The sequence below is a fragment of the Lissotriton helveticus genome, chromosome 2_1 (assembly GCF_964261635.1).
Source record: "Lissotriton helveticus chromosome 2_1, aLisHel1.1, whole genome shotgun sequence".
NCBI lineage: Eukaryota > Metazoa > Chordata > Amphibia > Caudata > Salamandridae > Lissotriton > Lissotriton helveticus.
Window position 1 is genome coordinate 1,945,665,603 of NC_136059.1, and position 4,221 is coordinate 1,945,669,823.

Below are 4,221 nucleotides of genomic sequence, written 5' to 3' on the forward strand. Positions count from 1 at the left end.
TGGTCGCCCCGTGCCCTGACGAAGGAGGGAGCGGGCGCCCGGGGCATGGCGGGCCGGAGGCCCGGGGCCCCAGCCGGGCCACAGCCATGGAGGCTGCCAGGGGCCGGCGGGCCCTCCGACCCGGGGCCCGCTTACACCTTGACAAGCAGGGGAGGCCTGCAAGGGACCGACGAACCCCTGTCCTGGGCCCTGGGTGGAGCGGCAGCCCGGGGGACCGGGCCCAGGGCCGGTGCGCCCGACCCGGGGCCCAGACCGGGCCCCTGGACCCAGCCAGGGCTCCCAGGCCCGGAGGCGCAGGGGAAGCCTCCCCGGGCCTGCCGGACCCCGTCCCGCGCACCCTGCCCCACGGCAGGACCCAGGACGGAGCCCGGGGTGGGGAGGCCACCCTCCCCGGGGCCCTCAGGGGCCCCGGATGGAGCTCCTGAACACAGACAAGCAAGGGGAGGCTCCCCGGGCACAATGGAACCCCTTCCCGGGCCCTTGGCAGTGCGGCAGGCTGGGAGACAGGGCCCAGGGCCAGAGCACCCGACCCGGGGCCCGGACCGGCCCCTGGACCCAGCCGGGGCTCCCAAGCCCGGAGGCGCATGGGACACCTCCCCGGACCCATGGAGCCCAACCTTCGGCATTGAGCCATGCCGTTGGCCTGGAGATGGATGCCCCGAACGCCCGGGGGAGGTCTGTCCGGGACATATGGAGCCCATCCTGGGCATAGAGCCATGCCGTTGGCCTGGAGAAGGGAGCCCTCGGACGCCCGGGGGAGGACTGCCCAGTACCCATGGAGCCCTTCCCGGGTACTTTGCAACGCCGTTGGCCTCCTGGAGATGGGTGCCCCAGATGCCCGGGGGCGGGCTGCCCGGGACCCATGGAGCCCGTCCTGGGCACTTTTACATGCCGTCGGCCTGGAGGTAGGTGCCGTGGACGCCCGGGGGAGGCCTGCCCGGGACCCGTGGAGCCCTTCCCGGGTACTTTGCCAATGCCGTTGGCCTCATGGAGATGGTTGCCCCAGACGCCCGAGGAAGCCTGCGCGGGACCCATGGAGCCCGTCCTGGGCATTGAGCCATGCCGTTGGCCTGGAGATGGGAGCCCCGGACGCCCGGGGGAGGACTGCCCGGTACCCGTGGAGCCTGTCCTGGGCACTTTGACATGCCGTCGTCCTGGAGGTGGGAGCCCCGGACTCCCGGGGGAGGGCTGCCCGGGACCCATGGAGCCCTTCCCGGGTACTCTGCCATCCCGTTGGCCTCCTGGAGATGGGTGCCCCGGACGCCCGGGGGAGGTCTGTCCGGGGCCCATGGAGCCCGTCCTGGGCAGTGTGACATGCCGTCGGCCTGGAGGTGGGAGCCCCGGACGCCCGGGGGAAGGCTGCCCGGTACCCGTGGAGCCCGTCCTGGGCACTTTGACATGCCGTCGTCCTGGAGGTGGGAGCCCCGGACTCCCGGGGGAGGGCTGCCCGGGACCCATGGAGCCCTTCCCGGGTACTCTGCCATCCCGTTGGCCTCCTGGAGATGGGTGCCCCGGACGCCCGGGGGAGGTCTGTCCGGGGCCCATGGAGCCCGTCCTGGGCAGTGTGACATGCCGTCGGCCTGGAGGTGGGAGCCCCGGACGCCCGGGGGGAAGGCTGCCCGGGACCCGTGGAGCCCTTCCCGGGTACTCTGCCATCCCGTTGGCCTCCTGGAGATGGGTGCCCCGGACGCCCGGGGGAGGTCTGTCCGGGGCCCATGGAGCCCGTCCTGGGCAGTGTGACATGCCGTCGGCCTGGAGGTGGGAGCCCCGGACGCCCGGGGGGAAGGCTGCCCGGGACCCGTGGAGCCCTTCCCGGGTACTTTGCCATCCCGTTGGCCTCCTGGAGATGGGTGCCCCGGACGCCCGGGGGAGGTCTGTCCGGGGTCCATGGAGCCCGTCCTGGGCAGTGTGACATGCCGTCGGCCTGGAGGTGGGAGCCCCGGACGCCCGGGGGAGGGCTGCCCAGGACCCATGGAGCCCTTCCCGGGTACTTTGCCATCCCGTTGGCCTCCTGGAGATGGGTGCCCCGGACGCCCGGGGGAGGTCTGTCCGGGACACGTGGAGCCCGTCCTGGGCATTGAGCCATGCCGTTGGCCCGGAGAATGGAGCCCCCGGACGCCCGGGGGAGGTGTTGCCCAGGCATATCTTATCTGGTCCCCCGGGCAGAGAACCACCAGCCCTGTAGGGGTGTCCGGGAGTACCCTGCCCCTAGTAATCCGGAGGGAAATTACCCCCCTTTCTTGTAATCCGTGCACGCGAGGTGACAGAGGGGACCCAAGGCGTGAAAGTACCCGACCTCCTGGAGACCTTGCTGGGATCGGGGAGGCAAATGGCACCTCATCGGGACTTCCAGGGAAGTCCGGCCATCTGGTCGCCCCATTGGAAAGCATCGCGGGCGACCAGATGGCCGAGCGGAAACGTGCGACCAGATGGCTGGGATCGAAAGGACTCCCAGCTCCCCATCCATCCCAAGCCTTCGCGGTAGGGTTCCTGACTGCCTGCCCACGCAAGGCAGGGCTCTTGGACCCCGGCTGGGCCTCAGGCGCAGGTTGGACCACCGGAGCTCTAGGGCCCGGACGACCTGGGGGAGGAATGCCCGGGACCCGTGGAGCCCGTCCTGGGTACTTTGACATGCCGTCGGCCTGGAGGTGGGTGCCCCGGACGCCCGGGGGAAGCTGCCCGGGACCCATGGAGCCCGTCCTGGGTACTTTGACATGCCGTCGGCCTGGAGGTGGGAGCCCCGGACGCCCGGGGGGAAGTCTGCCCGGGACCCATGGAGCCCGTCCTGGGTACTTTGCCAATGCCGTTGGCCTCATGGAGATGGGTGCCCCGGACGCCCGGGGGAGGTCTGCCTGGGACCCATGGAGCCCTTCCCGGGTACTTTGCCGATGCCGTTGGCCTCATGGAGATGGGTGCCCCGGACGCCCGGGGGGAGGTCTGCCCGGGGCCCATGGAGCCTGTCCTGGGCACTTTGCCAATGCCGTTGGCCTCATGGAGATGGGTGCCCCGGACGCCCGGGGGAGATCTGCCCGGGACCCATGGAGCCCGTCCTGGGTACTTTGCCAATGCCGTTGGCCTCATGGAGATGGGTGCCCTGGACGCCCGGGGGAGGTCTGCCCGGGACCCATGGAGCCCGTCCTGGGTACTTTGCCAATGCCGTTGGCCTCCTGGAGATGGGTGTCCCGGACGCCCGGGGGAGGACTGTCCCGGACTCATGGAGCCCGTCATGGGCACTTTGACATGCCGTCGGCCTGGTGGTGGGAGCCCCGGACGCCCGGGGGAGGGCTGCCTGGGACCCATGGAGCCCGACCCGGGAACTCTGCCATGCCGTCAGCCTGGATGGAGCCCCGGGCGCCCGGGGGACGAATGCCCGGGACGCATGGAGCCCGTCCTGGGCACTTTTCCATGCCGTCGGCCAGGATGGAGCCCCGGACGCCCGGGGGAGGACTGCCCAAGAGCCACGGAGCCCAACCCGGGCACTCTGCCATGCCGTCAGCCTGGATGGAGCCCCGGGCGCCCGGGGGACGAATGCCCGGGACGCATGGAGCCCGTCCTGGGCACTTTTCCATGCCGTCGGCCAGGATGGAGCCCCGGACGCCCGGGGGAGGACTGCCCAAGAGCCATAGAGCCCGTCCTGGGCAATTTGACATGCAGTTGGCCTGGAGGAAGGAAGCCCCGGGTGGCCTAGGGAGGTGTTGCCCAGGCATAGCCTATCTGGTCCCCATGGCAGAGAACCACCAGCTCCTGGAGGGGTGTCCGGGCGTACCCTGCCTCTAGTAATCCGGAGGGAAATTACCCCCCTTTCTTGCAATCTGTGCACGCGAGGTGACAGAGGGGACCCAAGGCGTGAAAGAACCCGACCTCATGGAGCCCTAGCTGGGATCCGGGAGGCGAATGGCACCTCATCGGGACTTCCAGGAAGGTTCGGCCATCTGGTCGCCCCCATTGGAAAGCATTGCGGGCAACCAGATGGCCGAGGCGATCCGGGCGACCAGATGGCCGAGGGGATAGGGGCAATCAGATGGCCGGGCATGGAGGTGAAGCCGCCTGGACTCTCCCCACCCCGTCCCCGTCCCGGGACGAATGCCCGGGAAGCATGGAGCCCGTCCTGGGCACTTTTTCCATGCCATCAGCCTGGAGCACCCCGACACCCAAGGGGAGACCACCCTGAAAACCATGGAGCCCGACCTGGGTACTTTGCCAATGCCGTTGACCTCATGG